The following is a 13,486-nucleotide window of genomic DNA, read 5'->3' on the forward strand; positions in this document are numbered from 1 at the left end:
ATCCCTCTACTGCAACTCTGTCTAGTCTCTACCACTACCACCAATGGAACCTAGCTCAAACACTAGCCAGTTCACTAGATCCTGATACTGCACAGCTCTGAACTCTGAACTAATGAAACGGTCAACAGATCTAGCCCTCTCTACAGCCATCTGGGTCAGTGCTCTCACACGGGCTCGCACCTCAGGGGAAGGGGCAGAAATACCCTGAAGTGGTGCAATAGGTACCTGGTCCAACTGGGCAGCAAACTCTGGACTCTGGTATTTGATAAAGGAAGTATTCACCGCCCTATGCACATGATAAGGGATCGGTGAAGAAATACCACTAGGGGCCACAAGAGGTGCCAGAGGTCTCATCATGGAAGAACTGGGACCGCAGCCAGGAGGGAAATCCCTGACAGCAGACACAGACCTACGTACCCAACGGGGACGAGGACCAGATCCAGGAATGTCTCGAGTTACATAAGAAGGAACTGGTGGAGGAGGCATAGGGGTCTCCTCGACAACAGCATCAAGGGGTTTCTCCGTATCTGAGCTATCCGACTCAGAAGCCCGAGATGGAGAACTCGAAATCGCAATAGGCCACTGCCAACATAACAAATATACAGACAAGACACAACCAGGTCAAGGCAATTTTATCAAAACATTTAATAGATGTCAGGGTAACGCCGTCGGAACCCTCGACTGACTCTAAAGGTTTGCTCCTCTATATGAGTTGCTGACTCACACATAAAGATTCACGTTATCACCTACTTGACACAATCCCTAACCTGAATCAGGGACTTGAACCTGTAGCTTTGATACCAACTGTGACGGCCTCAACCCCGGGGTCAGGAGTTGACGTCACCAAACACAATTTCCAAAAATATAAACAACAGAATTATTATTAGAATATATTAACTTGACCCCAAACCAAGATCCGATCCAGGTTCAAGTATAATTCAGATTCTTAATATTACAAACTCTTTATTCACTATCTACGACACATAAACTTTATTCAGCAACTCTTCAGACCTCATGGTCTGATACAAACTACCTCAGAGGAGCCAGGTCCAGTAGGGGCGGGAACACGGGTCGGTCTGACTGATCTTCTAGGCATCTGCGAAATGTACATAACAGTTTGCAAGGGTGAGCATAATCGCTCAGCAGTACCAAATATGAATAATAGATTAAAACAGTAAAGTAACAATAATGGGAACAGAGCTGTAATCACGATATCAACATTTCATAATGATAATCAAAGTAACTGGATATCACTAATTAGCATGCTTTATGAAATTAACATTATAGTGTGCTGCGTAATACCAGAGTCCAATTTTAGCATGCTAACCATTTTATAAAACCGCTGTATCAATCAATCATGCTTTCATATAATTCACAAATCCCAATCAGATACATAGCGGATATGTGAAGACAGCTGATCAGGCTATCAACACCAGACGGCTCTAACTGCCATCCCATTTACCTGTTCCGGAACTCAGAGACTAGCTAGGTCTCTGACCTGCTGGACTAATCGGTTTTATAATGCGCGCAACCGAATTAGCCTCTTACGCCACCTCAATAGGCCTACTCTGGCCCCAATGTATCCCATATCTGACCGTTTTATCCAGTTTTCAAAAACACTTGTACCTATCTCATTTTCAAAATCATTTATCTAGCCAGCACACATATAAAATCCGTTTCGCAAATTATTTCATTTGAGACAGGTACCTTTCGAAGTTACTTTTCCCTAAAACAATTCGAAAACAGTAATTTTATAACTACAGGGGATACGTAACTTAAAACATTTCTGTTCCATTACGAGAATAAAATATTTAGCTATCCATATACACTGAACCATAAAAGAATGGTCAGGGGTACTTGCCTTGCAACGTTTTACAAACCCTAATAGCTTTCATATTGACTTCTATCCTGGAACGACTCGATTGGGATCTACAATTACAGAATACCCTAATTAGTTATGCCGACATGCTTGATATCCTCAAATCCTAATAACCCAAATCCGACAACCCGACTCGTATTATTATTATACACACAAACCCGTAATCACATAGTCACATAGTCAGAAATATTGTTAGGATGACACATAAATATATGTTTTCGAACATATTTTTAGGAAATTTTGGCAGCATCTTCTTTATTTATAAGACTACCCGTCAATTGCAATCGACGTCAACAATTCTCAACCATCCACAATATTATTTTATCCTTTTATACAACTTACACTCCAATACCAATCATAATTAGTTATTTAAGTCCGAAAATATTTTACGAAAAATCATTTTATTTATTTATAAAATTTAGGACTCAGAACATCGTCATCACCGTCCACCGTCGACTCACCGAAGTTCATCGTCAACGGCGGCACAATTTATTGGCGCCCGATATGATACGGGTTCCCAAATAAATTATACTGATTAATACTATTTCCCGCAACGAAAGTTTAAATTTTACGAATACTAATCATTTATTTTCCTGCAGAAAAGAAAATAGTAATTAAAATTATAACAGTTAGCCCACTGCTTTCAAAGCCCAGCCCAACAGTCAACCCAACTGCAAGGCCCAACAAAGAAACCAAGCAACAAAGAACATAACGGAGCGCCACACCCGCGGCCGGAACACGGCAACACACGGCCGCCCACACACACCAACACACCAACACACACACATTCACACACACACACACACATATTCACACACACACACACATATTCACACATACATACACAATCACGCACACATAAATATATATATAAAGGAATGAATCGACTGGAAATCGAACAGAAGAACCGGAAGTAATTACCGGAACTGGAGGCCGGAGAATCACCGAGAAAAAGGAAGAAGAAAAACGGAAAGGAAACGAAGTGAATCGGAGAAGAAGAAGCCGAGAGCACAGGGCAAAGAAAAAAACAACCGAAATAAAAGAATAAGGTTGAGGGAGTGTAAAATGCTGTGAACACGTGTCCTGCAAAATTGGATACGTGTTAACTTCTTAATATAAGTTGTTAACACGTATCCCTGAATACTCACGGGCTCGATTTTTAACCCGAATTCTTATTTTTTTACGAAACAGAATACGATTTAAATGTATCAGAAAAATCTCGAAATACTCTTAAAATTTCAGAAATTTCCCGAAGTTTACAAAAACATAATTTCAAAAATTTTTAAAACAATTCTTAAGGTACTCTTGGTACCCAGTTTTTAACAAATAATGAAATGACACGCGGTGAAACAAATCCCAAAAATTTTCAAAATAATTTTAAAATTCTTCGTATAATACGAATTTAATAAAATATAAATTTCATAATTTTTAAAGATTCCCATAATTAAATATGGATTTTAGCATTTAACACACTCAGAAAATCATTTAAAAATGAATAATTAATGAAATATTGCTTTCTCAATTTTATAAAGTCCTAAAAATAATTATTGAAATTATAAAATTAGAAAACCAATTTTAAAGACAACCCAAATATTTATGGAATTAAAATTACCATAAATCACTTTTACAAGCAAAATAAATCATGTAACTCACTAATAAATCTCATAATTCAATCCCACTTATCAACAAATCATAATTAATCAAATAATAATCAATAACCGCTGCCAAAAACCATTATACACATTTTATTTATTTACTTAAACCTTTATTACACTTCCAAATAAAATAGAATTAAAATAAAAATACAGGAGTCGTTATAACAATCCTCAAGTTCCTCTTCCAATCAAGGAAATTTGTTCCTGTCAGCTTGTCCTTCTCAAGGACTGATCGCACAGAGAAGTTGTTTGAATTGATTACCATTTGATATCTACAATGTTTAAAATGCATAAGATAAATTAGTTTACAGATTATTAAATTATGTTCAAGTAATTATTCATATACATTCAAAATGTATATCTCCCACTATTTTATCAAATTAATAGCCCTAACTATTAATTCGAAAAAAGTATCTTCTATATACTTTCTAGTGAGCCAAGATCCAAATTTTCACAACATTTTAGTTCAGCTTTGGCTTTACTCCTAAAACATGATTCAAAAAGGTAGACGACATTTGTCAATTATATCAACTATATAACTCTTGAATAGTTTAGTGGAACAACATTTATTCTTATTTATCTAATAAATCTCACCAAACTCTATACCTCTAAGTTCAAAATCCTATTGTGGTAACTTAGTTCAGTTAAAACCCAAAGGTCTAAAAGTATCATATACTTCAACACGCCATCCCACGATAGATGGGAGTACTTCGCTCTGGTGAACCCACTCCTTATCGATCTAGGGGTTAACGCGTTGGATATATTGGAAGGCATCTAAATAACTTAATATAAACATTAGGGTTTTGTTAGTATTATAACGATCATGATCCCATCATAAAGAGATTCCCAATTTTTCCTTGAATAAAATACTTCAAATCAATACTCGTCAATGGTTTGATTTCCAGGTAGTGGAGGAGTCACATCGGTCTCGCTTAAAACCCACAGCCTTACAAGTTCTATGAACCCGTTGTTGACAAAATCGCCCCATGTCGGAAATAAAGAAGATTCATATTTCATTCCGTGTTTCATAAACACGAGAATCTCATAATCGTTTGTATGTTTTAAAAACTTGAGTCATTACAGATTTTATCTTGTTTAGGCATGACATGGGTGACGTATCTAATACATACATTAATGCATGATTAATCTAATTAAAGCATGCATCATTAACTATTCTATACATACATTCATACATCAATATGTAAAGTGCAATAAAGTAAATGTGTTTGGTTATGTCCCCATCCTATGTGATCTTTATCAAGCTCATGATAAAGATCAAGATCAATCTAATGTGGTGATGGAAATAAATACAACTACTTATTACACAAGTCTTCTTCTTTGTTTAGACTTCTTGTATGCCTCGTCTTCTTCTTTGTTTAGACTCCTTGTATGTCTCGTCTTCTTCTTTGAATCACCTCCATTGGATAGCCTTCTTGAGTCTTCAATTACATTACATGATTGAAAGTAAAACTAATCTAATGAACTTACAAGAATAACTCGAGTTACATTCGAGGTTTATGATTACAAAGATTGATGACATCCAAGTCGTATTTAAAACCAAAACCAAAACCATTACACTAAGGTCGAAATACCATAACCATCCACCATGCTCATACAACACATAAAAGCATGTTAAAACACATAATCTGATCTTAACATATCATATTATCCATGATCTAATCATAAAAAAAAATATGACAAAAATCAAAATCAAATCAAAAAAACAAGAATCACTATTTACGGGTAGTAAACGACGTCAAACGCCTTACAGACGAGTTGTAGATAGCTTTAGCTATCAGTTTTGTTCAGACGCTCGTTTACCTATGGAATAGGGTATTCGTTTGCATAAATCAGACACCAGGCCCAGATTTCAGCAAATCTGCAGCAGCCAATTCAGAATCCGTATCTAATATGATTCTCATAATTAGAACAAACATAAATCATGTATATATCAGTATATATACAGATTACATAATCATCTTATGATTATACAACTCACATGAATATCATATATTCAAAACCATACATATACAAGCATATTATATCAACATCAAATCATGGCGAATCACGTACATGCTCATATATCGAAAATGGTTAAACACATAAACGAATTAAAAACTTTTTGCAAGTAGCTCTGATGCCATTTTTGGGTTTTTTAGCATATAAACGCAACGAAAATGTAAATTTAAATCTTAAAATTCGAAACCCTCCGCAGGATCCATGCGAAAAATAATATTTAATTCGTAGTTTAGTATGTTTACCTTAAGAAGCTTTACGTTAATGGAAAGATGGAGGTCTTGAATGATCACCACGTAGCCCGTCGCTGGAACGATCTACGCCTTGAAGGTATCCACACGAATGATCACCCGGAGGATGGGTGTGTACTAGCACGTTCTTGAGGCCGCCTTCTTACTCTCTCTATCTCTCTTCAAGCTACTAGGGTTATGTTTTATCAAATAAAACGTGTAACCCTAATTCTATTAGAAAAAAGATATTATATAGGCAAGAGTTAATGGGCCTCCAACCCTAAACTTAATTTTAGTTATTATTATTATTAAATTCGAAATTCTAATTATTGTATTATTAAGTCTCACTTAATCATCCAATAACTTAATTTCAGATTTAATATTAAATTTGAATTTCCTATTTATTTAATTAATTAAGTCACACTTAATTAATAACAAATAATTCGAATTACTTACATTTAATTAAATCCGAATCTAAATTAAATAATCCTCCAATCATTCTTTGTGCGACCCTTTAGGTTATTATTACGTTGGCAACAATTTTAAATCTAATTTAAAATCATAAACAATGAGCGGCATCTAGTAATACATCATTGTTACCCAAGTATTAATAATTAAATCGGTGATCGATTAAACCATTTGTGTATAATGTACAACGTACTATAATCCTTTTAACCATATATTATAGATTAAACTCAAGGCATGTTATGTGTCATCCTCTTCATAATTTAATCCAGGTTTCCTTGATCGATGAGTAGACTATAACATCAAATCAACATTTGAGCATGGCCATGCATTTCATAGTCTAACTCAAACAAGAGGCCAATAATATCACTCCTAAAATAGGAGGGTTAAATCCTTTCTAGATCATTCATATTTCTCATATGATTCATAATATACCCAATATACACTTTTATCATCACCCGATCAAAGGTAACTTTTAATGCAACCAAAGTATAGTAATTCTCATATAGAAATATAATGATTTCAAGTCTAAGGACCAATACATCATTATCACTGTGAGAATTACTTATGACATAACAGACATGTAGAATCTCACATTGGGTCTTCCAGCACCATGTATATAATACATGTGCCTGTGTTTTGACTTTAGTATCACTATACCTATGATCAACGAGATGTGATCATCAGTCAACATTCACTCTAGTCTTAATGCATTATTATTGTCCCTTAATAATAATACTCGACCAGGGATCTTTAGGAATATCGATACTATTCTCAGAATCTCATTTATAAGTCACGTACTTAGAGATATAAAATTACATATCATATTCCAAGAACATTTATTAATCTAACATCTTATCGCAGAAAATAAAGATATAATACATTACTAAAGAATAATCCATATAATCAGAATTAATAATCCAAATATTTCATAATATAAACATAATAGTGTTGTCTCTAGGGCACAAACACTAACAAATAGGGGTAACACGTATAATATAAATAAATATGTTTTAAAATAAATTTTTAGAAAATTTTTGCAGCAACTCTGTTTATAAGCCTACCCGTCGATTACAATCGACGTCAACAATCACAATAATCCACAAATTTCGTTCCAATAACAATTTCACAATCACGTATCTATTTATGTACAATTCCAATATACGATTTATTTTCGAGAACATTTTATACAAATCATTTATTTTTTTATAAAACTTAGGACTCAAAATAACGTCATCACCGTCCACCATCCGCTCGTAATAATTCATCGCAGACGGTGGTAAAATTCTCGGGGCATTTGATTACTCGAATTCCAACACGAAGAATTCACCGATTACTAAAATATTTTTCCGCAAGAATATTCATATCACGAATATTATTCAAAATTATTTTCTTGCATAATTAATAAATAAAAAATCAACATCAGAATTTTTATCAAGTCATAGCAACAGGAACCCAACCAAAACACACGCACATAACAGATATATATACACACGCGGCCGCCTCGCCGGACGAAGGCGGCGGCAACCAGAAAAACGGTAAAGAAGACAGCAAAACAGGGAAGCAATGCACACAAATCAATTGATCATATACATACATATATGCATATATATATATATTCACAAATCAAGCAAGCACAAAACTGAATACCCAATCGGAAAGAACCAAAACAGTGGCCGGAAAACTCACCGGAAATGGTGGGAAGCAGAAGAACAAAGACGAAGAAGAAACAAGAGGGAGGAGGGAGGTGGAGAAGGAGAAACAATCGAAAAAACGAAGCAGAGAGAGAAAGAGAGAATCTAGATGATTCGAGAGGCACAACCGAGAGCAAAGGGAAATTGATGTTTAAGGAAATAATATGGAAGCCACAAGTGTCCTGTAAAAACAGGATACGTGTTGATTTATTAACACGTATCCCTGAATTCCCGGAAACCCGATTTTTATCCCGACTTTATATTTTTAATGAACTAAATATAATTAGAAACCTATCGAAATAAATCCCAACTAGTCTAAAAAGGTCAGAAATATCCCGAAGTAATTAAAAACATAATTTTCAAAATTTTAAAATGATGTTTAAAACACAATTCATACTCGCTTTTTAACCATTAAATGACACAACGCACGGGTGAAATGAATCCCGAAAATTTCCAAAATAATTTTAAAATTCTCAGAATAATACGAACTTAATAAAATATGAGTTTCGTGATTTTTGAAGAATTCTGGAATTAAATATGGAATTTATAGATAATCACACTCAAAAAATCATTTGAAGATAAATAATTAATAAAATATTGATTTCTCAATTTTATAAAGTCCTAAAAATAATTATTGAAATTATAAAATTATAGAACCAATTTTAGAGACAACCCAAATATTTATGAAATTAAAACTGTAATAAAAATCATTTTTACAAGTATAACAAAACCACATATCTCAATAATAAATCACAAAATCCATACCATATATCAATAGATCTCAGATAAATAATAAAAATCAACACACTGCTGCCAAAAATCAATACACACCTTTTATTTAATTATTTATTCAATTATTACACTTTTAAAATGTTAAAATAAAAGAAAATACACGAGTCGTTATAATAGCCCTGAAGGCAAGCACCGCCAACAACTACGTTTTGGCTTGATCCTTGACATACGCCAAGGTACGTAGGCATCTTGTGAGGGCAGAATTAAGCCACGAAACACAAGCGCAACCATTAAAGCTCGAAACTTATCAAACCCTGACATTGAATACATGCAATAAATAAATACATGTTTTTTATCCATAACATTTGGCGCCGTCTGTGGGAAGATGACGACAACCATGAAAGCACGAAGAAGCACCGTGAAACCACCTGCTTCAATACGCAACGTTGCATCCATTGTTGAGATTTCACCATAGTCAAACCTCAATATTCTAGGAACTAATCTCTCAGGGATGGAGATCCCCATTACCCAACTATTGATCCAAAGAATAGTTTCCAACCCTAGGGGATGAATAATCAAGGGTAGAGTCCCAAACTATAGATGGTACTCTCACTAATGAGCACCTGAATTTCAGATGTTAATAATTATGCTTTCCTCAAGGGTGAATGATCACCCACCTTACGGGATGTAAAGTTTCGAGGAGGAATACAAGACAGAGTACATGAGGAGTACGAGCATCAGTATTTGTAAGGGCTAAACCTTATTGAAGGAAGAAGTTACGATTTCTATGATCCCATATCGAGGATATTGATCGTTCATATGAAGAGGAGATCGCCCCAAGAAGGGTGCAGCCAATTAAGGAACCTGTTGTCAAAGGGCTTAGCCCCGAAGATGTAAGATGATGAATTCCCAAATCATAAAGAAGAGGATTTGTGCTCATGAAGCACACATCTGAAAACTCCAAAAAGATCTGAAATCATGAAGCAATCAAGATCTACCAGCCACAACTCAAGTTGTTGCTTCCATCATTGGAGTACCACAACTCTCAATCACAAAATTAAGAAGTCGATCCCATAATTATGGGATTTCTTGTGACCCGAACGCTGATTCAAGGGACCGATACCCAATCTCATGAAGGGGAAAACCAAGGGATAAATCCCCAATCATATTTCAGATACTAACAATTATGTTTTCGTCTAGGAGGAGTGCTAACCCACCTGATTAGAGTAAACTTCAGTGTCAACCACATCAGGAGTACGAATTCTGGTATTTAAAAGGGTCGAGCCCCATTCGTAAATGAGTATGAGATTTCTTTTGTCTCAATACCTAGGACAGTGATCGTCCATCTGGTAAGGAGACCGAGCCAAGAAGGAGACGAGCAAGCAAAGAACCTGTTGTCAGAATACTTTCTTAGACTTGAGGGCACGAATGGATGATTCCTCAAACAATTGTGAAAAAGAATTCTAGCTCATGAGGAGCACATCAACAAGATTTAACAAGTTTGGAGGTGTGTTAGGTAAAAACCCGATCTTGACCTGAAAGGACGATTTAAGATCCCCAAATTCAAAAGATAGAATCCTCAAGTTTAAGGGCCAAATTATGACGCCCTCCAAATCCGGGGTCTAGATTTGGGGGTCACTAGCCACTAAAATATAATAAAATAATCACAACGGAATAATATAATAAATATGACCCATTGCATGCACTGGATCGATCACAGGTTATAGTATGGAACATGCACTAATACCAACCAACTGTTATTACAAACCATAAGTCTAATTAGTTTTACAGCTTATTCAAATTTTATTACAAACCTCTAGAATTATTCAAACATCCCAAAACAGTCTACGTGGAAAACACACCCAATTATCTATAAGCACTCGACTTCTGTTCAAACCTAGAACTCAAGCCTGCTCTGGCTTAACTGAAAGATTAGATTGATAAACAAGTATGAGCGAAAGAAATGCTCAGCAAGAAGTATAAAATATGCTTGAAATGATAAACCACATTTTGATAATAACTGAACAACAGGATAAAATCAGTAATATTTGATCAATAATAAAAGCTTCATAAGCTATCAGCAGTAAACTATAATTTTTAGATTAGAAGCTAACTCCGACGGACGTACTATCACATGCTGATCAGCCCGTATGATAGCACTGGTTCATGATTCGTAGAAACATGTCCCCAAAACATGAGTACTCAAATAAAAAGGTAATATATCTGCCTGTGGCACAAATTGTGTCATAATATTTCATATAACACATAGAAATAGCCCTCCGCTGGACCATCCGTCCCGGTCACTTACGCATTCATCCAGTCCATAAAATATTTTGATCAAAGGAGCCGAATCAAAGGACATCCTTAATTGTATAACTCCCTATTTCTCATGGTCTAGAGCTATCTCACCGATCGATGATAAATAACTAGAACAATTAGTTATTCGCTAATCTCAATTCAACGTTCCACTGTATAGAGCAATTTATAGCGAAATATAAAACATTTAACTATTCTGAACTTAGAATAGTATGGAAATTGAAAGAATAAGGTTTAGAGTCAATATCACTTGAATGATAAATGAAGATATAGATATTTGCATAATATGATTCGAAATAAACGTCACTTGAACTATAAGTGAAGTTAGGGGTACTTGCCTGGTATGCTCGATAACCTTTTATTATAACTCTGCTTATAGCTGCTGGCTACTATCTCCGTCTAACACTTGACCGCACTCCTTGCTACTCGATTCTATAAACAAAAGGACTATCTTAATTGACAGAACCAAACTCAATCGACGTTACTATACGTCTTGACATCTACCCAATCGTTTATAACTAATAATGGCATTTTAAAACTTTAAACAGATAGCATACATATCACATAACACGTAATCATGTCATTTATATATCATGTATTCAAATATTTCATGTAACACATAAGTTAGATCGTCAAAAGATAGTTCTCAGTACGATCAAAATTGAAATCAGGCTAATAACAGTGTTTATCGGTTGAATACCAACTCAGACTGATACACAAATCAAATGACATTGCAATACAAAAGAAATTAGGATTTAAAAGTAATTTTATTGAAAGCGTAACGTTTTTCTGAGTTTGTACGCGTTCGTTTCGTATTAAACGGACGAACGGTTTAATTATTATGAATAAAATAAGAAATAAATATAATTAAATCAATTAATAATAATATTAATTGATTTTTAAATATCAAAATATAATTTTTAAAAGCTTAAAAATAATTTTTTTGGAATTATTGAAATTAATGATAAATAATTTACATTTATTTAACTATTTATAAATAAAATTAATTGGTTAAATGAATTAATAAATCAATTAAACTCATAAATAATTAACTAAAATAAATTATAAATAATTAAATCAATTTATATTTTTGAAAATAATAAAAAAATGATTTTAGGAATTTAAAATAATTAAGAAACTAATTTTTAGAATTTTAAAAAATTTAAGTAAATGATTTTTAAAATAAAGTAATTGATTTGTTTAGAATTTAGAAAAAGAATTTTGAAATAAAAGTAAAAAGAAATTATCATAACAGATTTTGAAAATAAGCCTTGGGAATTTTCGGATTGAAACCGGGTTTTTGTATCGGGTTGAAAAACCGGGTTCGTGGGTCAGAAAACGGGTCAACCATCCAATCAAGAACCCAGCCAGTTAATTGCCAGAATCCGGCGAAGCCAGTAATCCGGCAACGCTCCGGTGAGTTCTCATAGGTGGGCAAAAATAGAACGGTTTGCGCCGTTTTTTACCCCAAAGCATTTGTTACAACTTTTGCAACTCGGATTAATCAACACTAACTACAAATAATCCGGATTTCGTCGGTCCCCGCTAAACTCAAAGAATCCGATGAACAAAATCCGACGAACCACCATTCATCGAATCCTTAACCAAAAATCGAGTTTTATAAATCAAAACAAAGCTCAGAATCAGCACAATCACTATCCACAATCAAAATTAACAGTCCTTCAATCATAATTCCTGAAAATCTAATCTAAAGTTCAGAAAAACGAAGAACTCGACTTAAGCATATTCGTAACCGAACAACAAAAGTTTATATTCAAATCGACTGTAATGAATATGATAAAACTTAATACAACATCAAAAACAATCGAGGATCATTACAATATAAAAACTCAATTTCAAGAACAAAAACGAAAATCGGTTTTATCAAAATCCCCAACCTTATTCGATGATGTTGGTATCAACAGAAAGAGGATTGAAAGAGCTTCATGTCGGTTATTAGAACGTTGAAAATCATCAACTATAGCTCCCGAAATCACTAGTTAAAGATCAAGAATGAATTTCCACCCCCAAACTTGTTCTTGATTTTTTATTTTCTGATTTTTGTTAAATAAAAAAAAATCAGTAAAATAAATTTGTCGCAGCTATTTATATTATTACAGAAATTATATCCCAAAAAAAATTAAGGGTATTTTTATCCCCCAATTATAATAATTAGATCCAAAAATAATAATTACGGGGAATAATTTTAAAAACGATAAAATACAAAATTAATGTCAAAATTCCCCAAAAATTGTGAATAATTCAAAAAATACAAAAATAAAGGGTATTTGAAATACAAATAATTTTATAAAAATAAAAATACGGATTTTGTGGTGTTTGACGTCCCGGTGGGGTCCCTGGTCCGCTATTTTTTGAAAAACAAAACGATACTGAAATTAATAGAAAAACCTGAATACGCATAAAATGCATTCAAACGCGCATAAAATAAAATAAAACGAACATCTCGATAGAGACGCGGATAAATGCAAGTCCGAATTG

The sequence above is a fragment of the Apium graveolens genome, chromosome 3 (genome assembly GCF_009905375.1).
Source record: "Apium graveolens cultivar Ventura chromosome 3, ASM990537v1, whole genome shotgun sequence".
Classification (NCBI taxonomy): domain Eukaryota; kingdom Viridiplantae; phylum Streptophyta; class Magnoliopsida; order Apiales; family Apiaceae; genus Apium; species Apium graveolens.